The sequence below is a fragment of the Corythoichthys intestinalis genome, chromosome 2 (assembly GCF_030265065.1).
Source record: "Corythoichthys intestinalis isolate RoL2023-P3 chromosome 2, ASM3026506v1, whole genome shotgun sequence".
Taxonomy (NCBI): domain Eukaryota; kingdom Metazoa; phylum Chordata; class Actinopteri; order Syngnathiformes; family Syngnathidae; genus Corythoichthys; species Corythoichthys intestinalis.
This window is the reverse complement of record NC_080396.1, coordinates 26,155,348-26,168,897: the sequence shown is the minus strand read 5'-3', so window position 1 is coordinate 26,168,897 and position 13,550 is coordinate 26,155,348. Positions and strand designations below refer to the sequence as shown.

The window sequence follows — 13,550 nt, the reverse complement described above, 5'->3', positions numbered from 1 at the left end:
TCAATGCCCTTGCTGATGGAAGGATATTTTCACTAAAAATCTCTCAGTCCATGGCCCCATTCATTCTTTCCTTTACACAGATTAGTCGTCCTGGTCCCTTTGCAGAAAAACAGCCCCAAAGCATGATGTTTCCACCCCCATGCTTCACAGGGGGTATGGTGTTCTTCGGAGGCAATTCAGTATTTTTTCTCCTCCAAACACAAGAACCTGTGTTTCTACCAAAAAGTTCTATTTTGGTTTCATCTGACCATAACGCATTCTCCCAGTCCTCTTCTGGATCATCCAAATGCTCTCTAGCGATCCGCAGACAGGCCTGGACGTGTACTTTCTTCAGCAGGGTGACACGTCTGGCAGTGCAGGATTTGAGTCACTGGCGGCGCATTGTGTTACTGATAGTAGCCTTTGTTTCTGTGGTCCCAGCTCTCTGTAGGTCATTCACTAGGTCCCCGCGTGTGGTTCTCGGATTTTTGCTCACCGTTCTTGTTATCATTTTGATGCCACGGGGTGAGATCTTGCATGGAGCCCCAGATCGAGGGAGATTATCAGTGGTCTTGTATGTCTTCCATTTTTCTAATATTGCTCCCACAGTTGATTTCTTTACACCAAGCGTTTTACCTATTGCAGATTCAGTCTTCCCAGCCTGGTGCAGGTCTACAATTTTGTCGGTGGTGTCCTTCGACAGCTCTTTGGTCTTGGTCATAGTGGAGTTTGGAGTGTGATTTACTGAGATTGTGGACAGGTGTCTTTTATACCGATAATGAGTTAAAACAGGTGCCATTAATACAGGTAACGTGTGGAGCCTCGTTAGACCTCGTTAGAAGAAGTTCGACCCCTTTGACAGGCAGAAATCTTGCTTGTTTGTAGGTGGCCAAATACTCATTTCCACTCTAGTTTGGAAATAAATTCTTTAAAAATCAAACAATGTGATTTTCTGTTTTTTTTCCCACATTTTGTCTCTCATGGTTAAGGATTACCCATGTTGACAATTACAGGTCCTCTGTAATGTTTTCAAGTAGGAGAACTTGCACAATTGGTGGTTGACTAAATACTTATTCGCCCCACTGTATACAATGAATATCGGTACCCTGGGGAGAGTTCACATGAGCATGAAATGGGGAGGAGGCTGTTGGCCTTCATTTTGGGAGAACAGCTGGAGCATTTAAGAGGCTGGTGGATGTCTGCTTCTTTCCTGGCCAACATGTGGATGCGAGGAAAATCTAACTGTAGCGTTTCCACCATCTAATTAGCCCTAACAGCTATCACGAGGAAACCCTCAGGAGGTAGGATGGTAGATAAGGAGCTTTTTCCAGCAAAGTTCAACACAGTAAAATCAATTTTGCAGGTTTTCTCTATACTATTCACTTTTTTTTTTTTTTTTTTACAGTATAAACACATCACTGATGGTTGGAAGCACTTTTCGTTTAACCTGAAGAAGATATGAGTTTAAAGAATGGACTGAAAAGGTTGTGTGCAAACCAAAACAAGGTGCTTGATTTTTCCATTTGATAAGAGCTCAGTGGGAACCTTCCTTTTTGTTTGAATATTTACAGTCCGGCAGCATGTTCAAGTGTGAGAGTCAGCTTTTTCCAAAATGTGGGAAGGTCATAAGTTGTGCAAGTTGTTTCACTTGACCCATTTGATTTTAAAAGAATATCAAAAAGCACAAAATGAGACACTGAGTGGAATCAATTTTTATAGATTTTTATTTCAGTTTTCCTAATTTCATGTTTAACTTAAATTGTAGTGCCCTCCTTCCCTTGCATTTCTCTTAGAAGGTAAATGCATTTTTAAAAGAAAGTTGTGTCACTTCGTTTGTCATGTTGCAAAATGAATATGATTCCATATAGGGACTCCAGTAGGCAGCCAGAACCGGAAAATGACTTGCTAAACCTAAGCAGCTGCCATTCCTACAAGGAGGACGGATCATTTGATTGCTGCTAAACTTTACCAGTCGAAATGGATATGATGATGAACACTATTAATGGCAATCAATAAGTAAATTGATGAAAAATCAATAATGCCGTTACCAGTGTTGTTAATAACGGCATTAGGGGCAAAACACACAGGATTTGATGAGTGATGGCGAAATGCAAAAGTCTTCACCGTTAAGCTGAAAGCCAACACACGTGGCGCGAAGCGACTGCTGCGGCAAGCGACAGCAACACGCATCACCCTCTGGCTGTGCGTCATCGCTAGTCTCTAATTGGGTATGAGTTTGGAGGGCATTTCAAAATTTCCTGTCTTTTCTGAGCACCAACAACTACGAAAAAGATTATTTGAAAAAACAACAACAAACATTTGTCCCTTTTAGAGTCTGATTTAAAAAAACAAAGGGGGATTAAAAATGCCTCTGTGTACTCAATGATCAGTAGTGGTGTCAACAATAATCGATGCGGCGATGCATCCCGATGCGGGGCATGGACGACTCGATTCGATGCGGGCAACAAGCCGAATCGATTCAGCGCATTTTAAAATATATAAGTACGTTTAAAAATCTTCCCTGCACAATTCCGGTGATGCAACGGATTTCGTTTCCCCATTTGTATTATAATTCTCATGTTTCATTTTTTACACACTGCATAACTCTGGTCAAGTTTCCCACCAACCTCGTAGAAGCCAAAATGTCTCCAGATGTCTGCTTTCAATGTCTTAGGTCAGGGGTGGGCAAACCGGTCCTCGAGGGCCGCAGTGGGTCCTGGTCTTTGTTCAAACTTATTCGGCACAGACAGTTTAGCCAATGAGGTATCAGTGGAAACAAGAAGCACCTGACTGAAATCTACTGATTGCACTTGTACGAAACCGGATTGGTGAAAGGCTGTCCTCATGATGGGTATGAACAAAAACCCGCACCCACTGCGGCCCTTTGTGGAATAGTTTGCCCACCCCTGTCTTAGGTGCATCAATAATCTTTCTCGCTCCCTCTTTCTCCGCTTCAGCCATTGTTATGTTATGTCCTATCTCTTAGAGGTTAGATCTTGTGCCCGAACCAAACGGATCGGGTCGGGCCCAAAATGTTAAGCATTCACATTCGGGTCGGGCCGCCGTGCCGGACTAATAAATTATTTTTAAAAATGGGATAAACCCGAGCGCAGGCTCTCTGTATTGCGCATTTTCTTGTGCATGTACATGAAGCAGTGGCGCCGCCTGCTTTTTCTTCTTCTCCTCCGCTGCGGCGCTTGCGATTTGTTACGAAAGACACTTTTATTTATGCACACAAAGGCAACACAAATGTGATCCTTTTGAATCTTGTCCTCTGTGTGTCTGCAAAATCGCATGTTTTTTAAAAAAATATATATATTAAACTTTCCCAGAGTTATTTCGTTGTGTAAATGCTTTTATAATGATCATAAAAATATGTAGTCTATTTAAACATTAAGAAAACTTGCGTTTTTTTTTGCCAACTGAGAATTCGTTACGAAAGACACTTTTTTTATGCACACAAAGGCAACACAAATGTGATCCTTTTGAATCTCCTCCTGTGTGTCTGCAAAATCGCATGTTTTTTTTTTTTTTAATATTAAACTTTCCCAGCATTATTTCGTTGAGTAAATGCTTTTATAATGATCATAAAAATGTGTAGACTATATAAACATTAAGAAAACTTGGTTTTTTTTCTGCCATCTCGAAGAAGATACAGGTATATTCAAATGACGTTTGCAATAACCTGAAAAATGCTGATCACCATTTTTATGCAAATGACAGTGTTGTTTATTGTTCATCTACAGAGCCCCTAAGGGGACATGGAAGAAGAAAAAAAACAGAGGGGGAAAAAAAGTTGATGTAAAAAAGAAAAATTCCCCTTTAGTTACACGGAAGATTTTTTTTCTGTAAAAAAAAAAACAAAACAAAAAAAACATGGAAGTGAAAAAAAATGTCGAAGCAAAAAAAATTTTTCACATTGGGGGAAAAAAATAATTTACATCGAAGCAAAATAAATAAATAAATAAATCTTTGAAAAAAAGTTGCCATGAAGCAAAAAAAAAAAAAAAAAAACTTGGAATCTAATTGTGCCTCCAGGTCAGTTTGAGTTTTGGAAATCGAAAAGATCATGGAGGACGACTTGGACACTCAGTGACCTGAGAGAGGGCAAAATACCCAAATCTTTTAGTAACAGATGGCCCGTCCTTGTCTATACATCTTTAAGTTGACTATCAAGGAGCCCAGCATACGGCCAACACCCAGTGAGCTTCTGCAGAGTGAACTTTTCTGCAATAAAGATGTGGTAAATCATGGTTTGCTGGAAACTGTGCTTAATATCAAGAATTGAGCTTATGTCATCATATTTTAGGCCTATTTTAAAGTAAAACTCAATTAACCTGCCCCAAGGGTGAACAAGCTCCATTGCTGCCATTGTTTACCTGGAAATTGAGCCGCGCAACACATGTTTAATAAATAGCGGAATCGGGCGTTTTTAATTCATTTTTTTTCATTTTTTGTGACCACAATTTTTTTTTATTTGCTTCAATGTAAAAAAAAATGCTTCGATCTAAAAAATTTTTGCTTCGATGCACAAAACATTTTTTTTTTGCTCCCATGTAAAAAATATTTTTTTTGCTTTGACCTCAACTTTTTACGACGGAGGATTAGGGCCAAATTACGACGGAGGATTAGGGCCAAATCAAGGAGAGAAAAAAAAAAAAAAAGAAAAAGGACGACGAGATTAAAACCGTACTGGTACTACAAGACTAAACTCATTACATAGCGTAACCGCTACGCACATTACGTACATGTACCGTAGCTGAGCGCTACGACGAAGCATCAATATAAAGCAATCTATTGATTATAATTTTATGTAGATGAGCCAAAAGATAACGTGTTTCTTTATTTATGAAGCAAATTATAAAATATAGGCTCAGGAAAAGCACAATATCACCCGAATACGCTATGACGTCACTTACGGCGTACGTAACGTTATATTGACTTGGAACAACAGCGTGCATCTCGAGAGCGGTGGTGATTCTGTACTTCTGGATTGTTTCAAAAAGACGTTTTGGTGCATTGGCATCAAATTACAATCAATATAAAGAGTCATACACGTCGTGGCTCCCAGCCAAGGTAGGGTAACTTGTTATTTTAAGTACTTGATATAATATCCGTCGTAATCACACACAAAGCTTTCACTTCATTAAGTTTTCACCGTCAATTGCAGCCAATGAGAAAATACTGTGATAGGGCCAAATGTACGTTTTATTTATATTAAAAGGTAATAGTCAAACGTACGTTTTGCTCGATGTATTTATATTAAAAGTAATAATTTATGTATCGTGAATCTTCACAATTCTTCTACATGGTGTGTCTGTATATCCATTTTTCATAGTTCTTCCCGAGCGCTTACATGTTTTGCATCTTCTCATTTTTGTCTTCCGAGTTCCCGATTTTCTTGTTTATTCAATTCCACCGATCCAAGATGGCAAAGAACTTGTTGGAAATTGTGACTTTCCTGAGACGTCGGAGTGTATCAGAGGAAACAATCAATTGGATTGAACAGCAAAAGGTATTTCTTACTTTTTTTTACCTTTTCATCAGTCAGTTCATGTCATTTGTAAATAACAATGTTTCAATATGCATTTGTTTCGACTATTTCTCCGTCTCTTGTTACTTTTCTCATCCGCCTCTCCTCATATGCACTTTCCTCTTACCATCCCCATCTTCTCACCTGCTTCTCTACCTCACTTCTCACACAGTATCTCACAAAAGTGAGTGCACCCCTCGTATTTCTGCAGTATTTAATTGTCCTTTCACGGGACAACACTGAAGATATGGCTTTTTCAAAAGGTGAAAACGAGTCGGTGTACATCTAATAATACAGTGTAAATATATTCTCTCAAAATACAGCCATTAATGTTTAAACCACTGGCAACAAAAGTGAGTACACTCAAGTGAAAAATCCCCAAATCAGTACACCTTTTTCCCTCCCCAGCGTAACGTGAATCATTAGTGTTACGTGATCTTAGGTGCAAATACTGTAGGGAGCAAGAGTGTCAAATGTGGTATTACTGCTCCTCTCTCGTTCAACATTATTGGCTGTATTCAGAGACAGATCTGCAGTTTCGTGGGATACTGTACCTTCTCTTTTCCTACAAATCTCCTCCTCCTTTCTCCTCATTACCCCCTGAGCATTATAGTTAACTAGGAGTGATGTATACTAGGGCTGAACGATATTGGAAAAAACTGACATTTAGACTCTATAGGGGTTTACGATGTATGTTGTGATATTGAAACGAAAAGAATTTTCACCAAAGAACTTGCATAGCTCTATTTGGGAAGACTTTGGTTGACTCACCTTGACAACACTGTATTCATATGATACCGTTAAATCCAGGCTAAGGTGGTTCATCTGTGAATGATGAAGATTGCTGCAAATAAAAGGAATCCAGGAGGACATGTCTCTGCACTATTGCTGCTTTTATGATGCAAAACAAAAATATACATGTCCAAAAAAATAATAATAATGAAATAAAACAATCACACGTCCTGCGATGGGACAATTGTGCTTGCGCACATTGCAATGGCGATGTTCAAACTATATATTGTGCAGGCCTAATGTATAGCCATTTTAACTAAAATTGAGAAATGAAAATCGGGAAATTTGGAACGTTCTGGAAATCAGTGGACTTAATAGTGTTATGAAATAGAGTTCTGGATGAAAGTTACGTTGTCCTTTTTTTTCTTTATTATGATGATGTGTCTGTCTTATTTTCAGATTGACAGCGAGGTCATCCTACTGATGGAAGATGCTCAACTGGCGAATTATCTCCCATCATATGGAGACAGGATTGCTCTCTTTAACTTTTGCAATCACCAACCACAGTCATCAAAGCGAAAGCAGGGACTATTTGAAAAGCTAAGTGAGAAGCTCAAACTTAGAAAGGAAAACCATACAGAGAGTGAGGAAGCAATCACCTCCAATAAAACAAAAAGACCTAAACCAAAAACAAGAAAGCTTGAAATAGGGTGGATTCACACTGAAGGCCAACTGACCTAACAAATCAGAGCAAAACAAGGCGGAGGGACAAGAAAGATCTCAATTCGAAGTGAAGAAGGTTATAGTGAGATACTAAAACAAGGAAAAGTCACTTTTCTTTCGATACTTTTCTAGTCGATATTTTGACGACAGATGTTGCTGTCTGATTCCATTCAGTTTGAAATACTCAAACTGTTCTTTTCAAAATCACTCCATGAAGGGAATACTGTATTCACATAAAGATAATCAGAAACACAATTGTTCAATACCAACATTTACAGTTTTACTACGTTAAATGTACAGTAGTCTGCTACTGCACCATATTTACATAGATGAGTTTTACTGTTACACGTACAGTATATATCACATTACGATGTTGTGTACGATGTTACAGTTAACCTTTAAAGAAGACCAGTATTACAATGCTACATGTAAACAGTATATGTAACTGTGTTACAAATCATTCTTATTATTTACAATTTACCATTATATACCATGTTATATGTATATTTATGTAACATTGGCTTGGTAATGTAACTGTTTAACAGTTAATTGTGCTATTTACAGATAATGTGAATCATTGCTTAAAATTTCACTGCTTCTTTCTTGGGGACCTTGGCTGAGTGAACATTTCAAAGGGTCGCTCGCATTTGTTTGTTTTTTTCCCACAAGTTCTATTTACTTTATTTGTTCAATAAAAGGTTGTAAATACATCTACATTTTACTGTGGTACATCCATAAAGCATAGAGGAATGCCATTTCCAATATTTCCACACTTTATGTATGTTTGACTATTTCATTCCTTAATCGTGAATAGAGTTCTACTGCAGCATATGCATCTGAAGGAGCATTCCAGCCATTTTCCTCCATAAGGAGAGTGCAAAGCTCAAAAACCGTCTCATCGCAGGGATATGGCCCTTTCGGGGTGCAATACTCCTTGCAAACAGCTATTTCCTTAGCATGGACAGGCTGCAGTTTGTCGTCTGCTGCATACAGCCATGCCATGCTGAACATGAGGATGGGCCGTCCTCCAGGCGTCCCATGGGCAGATCTTGGTCGTATTTGGTGTGTGTTCCAGCTCCTTACCACTTCATCCTATTCATCCTGCATGACAATTAATAAACAATTGATAACCAATCAATAGAACCACTGTAAACTTTTTTAACTGTAGTTGTGAAAAAGTAGCCTTACGTCACATTTCGTTTTGGCAGATGTTTCAAAGTATTTTTATAAATGATATTGGATTATTCCCATCAATTCGCCTGCTATATATCTCTGTGTATGTTTATTATTCCTCCTCTTTATGTCTCACTCTCTGTCTGTCCCAATCTTTGTTGATATTATTACAGTACATGGGCAATAACTTCCTTTGTTAATTTAAATAGAATAGATTACAACTATAAACATGAACTATTCCTTTTTAACCTCTGTGATGGAGGTGCAACATGTCATTTCTCGTAGTGGAAGTAACAGTATGACTTTTATTCTCGAAGTAACTGTATGACTTTTATTCTCGAAGTAACAGTATGACTTTTATTCTCGAAGTAACAGTGTGACTTTTAATCTCATAGTAACAATTGGAGTTCTATTCTCGTACTAATAGGGTGACATTTTTCTCGTACTGTTACTTCAAGAATAAAAGTCATATTATTTCGTTGTCCTAATGCTACTTACCTGACGTCGCTTTTACACTGTTTTGTATTGAAAGCGTCTTGTGTTTTTGAATCGGATCTACAAATAAGGAAAAGGAAATCCTTCATATTTTGGCTCATCTACATCATTATTTACAGGCTATCAACACTTTGTCGTAGCTCCCTGTAAGTAGCATTAGCCCAACGAAATAATACGACTTTTATTCTTGAAGTAACAGTACGAGAAAAATGTCACCCTATTAGTACGAGAATAGAACTCCAATTGTTACTATGAGATTAAAAGTCACACTGTTACTTCGAGAATAAAAGTCACACTGTTACTTCGAGAATAAAAGTCATACTGTTACTTCGAGAATAAAAGTCACACTGTTACTTCGAGAATAAAAGTCATACTGTTACTTCGAGAATAAAAGTCATACTGTTACTTCGAGAATAAAAGTCATACTGTTACTTCCACTACGAGAAATGACATGTTGCACCTCCATCACAGAGGCTAAAAAGGAATAGTTCATGTTTATAGTTGTAATCTATTCTATTTCAATAAACAAAGGAAGTTATTGCCCATGTACTGTAATATCAACAAAGATTGGGACAGACAGAGAGTGAGACATAAAGAGGAGGAATAATAAACATACACAGAGATATATAGCAGGCGAATTGATGGAAATAATCCAATATCATTTGTAAAAATACTTTGAAACATCTGCCAAAACGAAATGTGACGTAAGGCTACTTTTTCACAACTACAGCTAAAAAACCACTATCCTTTTAGACATTTATAGTGGTTCTGTTGATTGATTATCAATTGTATATTAATTGTCATGCAGGATGAATTGGATGAAGTGGTAAGGACATGGAACACACACCAAATACGACCAAGATCTGCCCATGGGACGCCTGGAGGACGGCCCATCCTCATGTTCAGCATGGCACGGCTGTATGCAGCAGACGACAAACTGTAGCCTGTCCTTGCAGAGGAAATACCTGTTTGCAAGGAGGATTGCACTCCGAAAGGGCCATATCCCTGCGATGAGACGGTTTTTGAGCTTTGCACTCTCCTTATGGAGGAAAATGGCTGGAATGCTCCATCAGATGCATATGCTGCAGTAGAACTCTATTCACGACTAAGGAATGAAATAGTCGAACATATATAAAGTGTGGAAATATTGGAAATGGCATTCCTCTATGCTTTATGGATGTTCCACAGTAAAATGTAGACGTATTCACAACCTTTTATTGAACATATAAAGTAAATGGAACTTGTGGAAAAAAACAAACAAATGCGAGCGACCCTTTGAAATGTTCACTCAGCCAAGGTCCCCAAGAAAGCAGCAGTGAAATTTAAAGCAATGATTCACATTATCTGTAAATAGCATAATTACCTGTTAAACAGTTACATTACCAAGCCACTGTTACATACAGTGGGGAGAACAAGTATTTGATACACTGCCAATGGGTTTTCCCATTGTCAGTGTATCAAATACTTGTTCTCCCCACTGTATATATATACACATATAACATTGTAAATAATGGTACATTGTAAATAATAAGAATGATTTGTAACAGTTACATATACTGTTTACATGTAGCATTGTAATACTGGTCTTCTTTAAAGATTCACTGTAACATCGTACACAACATCGTAATGTGATATATACTGTACGTGTAACAGTAAAACTGTCATCTCTGTAAATATGGTGCAGTAGCAGACTACTGTACATTTAACGTAGTAAAACTGTAAACGTTGGTATTGAACAATTGTGTTTCTGATTATCTTTATGTGAATACAGTATTCCCTTCATGGAGTGATTTTAAAAAGAACAGTTTGAGTATTTAAAACTGAATGGAATCAGACAGCAACATTCGTCGTCAAAATATCGACTAGAAAAGTATCGAAAGAAAAGTGACTTTTCCTTGTTTTAGTATCTCACTATAACCTTCTTCACTTCGAATTGAGATCTTTCTTGTCCCTCCGCCTTGTTTTGCTCTGATTTGTTTGGTCAGTTGGCCTTCAGTGTGAATCCACCCTATTTCAAGCTTTCTTGTTTTTGGTTTAGGTCTTTTTGTTTTATTGGAGGTGGTTGCTTCCTCACTCTCTGTATGGTTTTCCTTTCTAAGTTTGAGCTTCTCACTTAGCTTTTCAAACAGTCCCTGCTTTCGCTTTGATGACTGTGGTTGGTGATTGCAAAAGTTAAAGAGAGCAATCCTGTCTCCATATGATGGGAGATAATTCGCCAGTTGAGCATCTTCCATCAGTAGGATGACCTCGCTGTCAATCTGAAAATAAGACAGACACATCATCATAACAAAGAAAAAAAAGGACAACGTAACTTTCATCCAGAACTCCATTTCATAACACTATTAAGTCCACTGATATCCAGAACGTTCCAAATTTCCCGATTTTCATTTCTCAATTTTAGTTAAAATGGCTATACGTTAGGCCTGCACAATATATCGTTTGAACATCGCCATTGCAATGTGCGCAAGCGCAATTGTCCCATCGCAGGACGTGTGATTGTTTTATTTCATTATTATTATTTTTTTAGCCATGTATATTTTTGTTTTGCATCATAAAAGCAGCAATAGTGCAGAGACATGTCCTCCTGGATTCCTTTTATTTGCAGCAATCTTCATCATTCACAGATGAACCACCTTAGCCTGGATTTAACGGTATCATATGAATACAGTGTTGTCATGGTGAGTCAACCAAAGTCTTCCCAAATAGAGCTATGCAAGTTCTTTGGTGAAAATTCTTTTCGTTTCAATATCACAACATACATCGTAAACCCCTATAGAGTCGAAATGTCAGTTTTTTCCAATATCGTTCAGCCCTAGTATACATCACTCCTAGGTAACAATAATGCTCAGGGGGTAATGAGGAGAAATGAGGAGGAGATTTGTAGGAAAAGAGAAGGTACAGTATCCCACAAAACTGAAGATCTGTCTCTGAATACAGCCATTAATGTTGAACCAGAGAGGAGCAGTAATACCACATTTAACACTATTGCTCCCTACAGTATTTTCACCTAAGATCACGTAACACTAATGATTCACGTTACGCTGGGGAGGGAAAAGGGCGTACTGATTTGGGGATTTTTCACTTAGGGTGTACTCACTTTTGTTGCCAGTGGTTTAAACATTAATGAATGTATTTTGAGAGAATACATTTACACTGTATTATTAGATGTACACCGACTCGTTTTCACCTTTTGAAAAAGCCATATCTTCAGTGTTGTCCCGTGAAAGGACAATTAAATACTGCAGAAATACGAGGGGTGCACTCACTTTTGCGAGATACTGTGTGAGAAGTGAAGTAGAGAAGCAGGTGAGAAGATGGGGATGGTAAGAGGAAAGTGCATAGGAGGAGAGGCGGATGAGAAAAGTAACAAGTGACGGAGAAATAGTCGAAACAAATGCATATTGAAACATTGTTATTTACAAATGACATGAACTGACTGATGAAAAGGTAAAAAAAAAAGTAAGAAATACCTTTTGCTGTTCAATCCAATTGATTGTTTCCTCTGATACACTCCGACGTCTCAGGAAAGTCACAATTTCCAACAAGTTCTTTGCCATCTTGGATCGGTGGAATTGAATAAACAAGAAAATCGGGAACTCGGAAGACAAAAATGAGAAGATGCAAAACATGTAAGCGCTCGGGAAGAACTATGAAAAATGGATATACAGACACACCATGTAGAAGAATTGTGAAGATTCACGATACATAAATTATTACTTTTAATATAAATACATCGAGCAAAACGTACGTTTGAGTATTACCTTTTAATATAAATAAAACGTACATTTGGCCCTATCACAGTATTTTCTCATTGGCTGCAATTGACGGTGAAAACTTAATGAAGTGAAAGCTTTGTGTGTGATTACGACGGATATTATATCAAGTACTTAAAATAACAAGTTACCCTACCTTGGCTGGGAGCCACGACGTGTATGACTCTTTATATTGATTGTAATTTGATGCCAATGCACCAAAACGTCTTTTTGAAACAATCCAGAAGTACAGAATCACCACCGCTCTCGAGATGCACGCTGTTGTTCCAAGTCAATATAACGTTACGTACGCCGTAAGTGACGTCATAGCGTATTCGGGTGATATTGTGCTTTTCCTGAGCCTATATTTTATAATTTGCTTCATAAATAAAGAAACACGTTATCTTTTGGATCATCTACATAAAATTATAATCAATAGATTGCTTTATATTGATGCTTCGTCGTAGCGCTCAGCTACGGTACATGTACGTAATGTGCGTAGCGGTTACGCTATGTAATGAGTTTAGTCTTGTAGTACCAGTACGGTTTTAATCTCGTCCTTTTCTTTTTTTTTTCTCTCTCTCCTTGATTTGGCCCTAATCCTCCGTCGTAACTTTTTATTTTACTTCAGTGTAATTTTTTTCCCAGGGCAAATTTTTTTTTTTTTTGCTTCGTCAGAAAAAAAAAATATTCCGTGTACCTTTCGGAGCATTTTTTTTTTTTTTTACTTAAACTTTTTTTTCCTCTGTCTTTTTGCTTCTTCTTCCATTTGCCCTTAAGGCCTCCGTATTCATCCTCTTGTTCTGCCCAAAACATGAAACTTCAGCTATCAGCCTTTGATGTTGCCCAGTAGAATGTTAGCCAACTGAAACTAGCGCTAAATGCTGAGAGCTCAAAATGTTTTTCTTTAATGGCAAAAGATTTATTTATTCATCATCTGTTCCAGTTATCTTCGCCAGGGTCACATGGGCTGTTAGAGCCAATCCCACCCAACTTTGGGCAAGAGTCCTGCACACCCTGAACTGGTAGCCAGCCAATTGCAGGGCACAAGGGAGAAAAAGTGTACACTTAAACAAATGAAGGCCAGAGCCTGGGATTCTATCTTTGATCTCAGAACTGTGAGGCAGGCATGATAACCACTAGCCCACCGTGCAACCGCTTCC

The 13,550-nt window shown here is 38.0% G+C and overlaps 1 protein-coding gene across 1 annotated transcript in view; it reads left to right on the top strand.

Annotated features, from left to right (window-relative positions):
* Positions 1–1,140: 1,140 nt before the first annotated feature.
* LOC130912193 (homeodomain-interacting protein kinase 2-like) overlaps positions 1,141–13,550 on the top strand; it is a 28,543-nt gene continuing 16,133 nt past the window's right edge. Inside the window, exons 1-2 of the mRNA XM_057830088.1 lie at positions 1,141–1,280; positions 1,385–1,485. The gene's annotated coding sequence lies outside the window, so the exon portion shown is untranslated. The remainder of the gene's footprint in view (positions 1,281–1,384; positions 1,486–13,550) is intronic.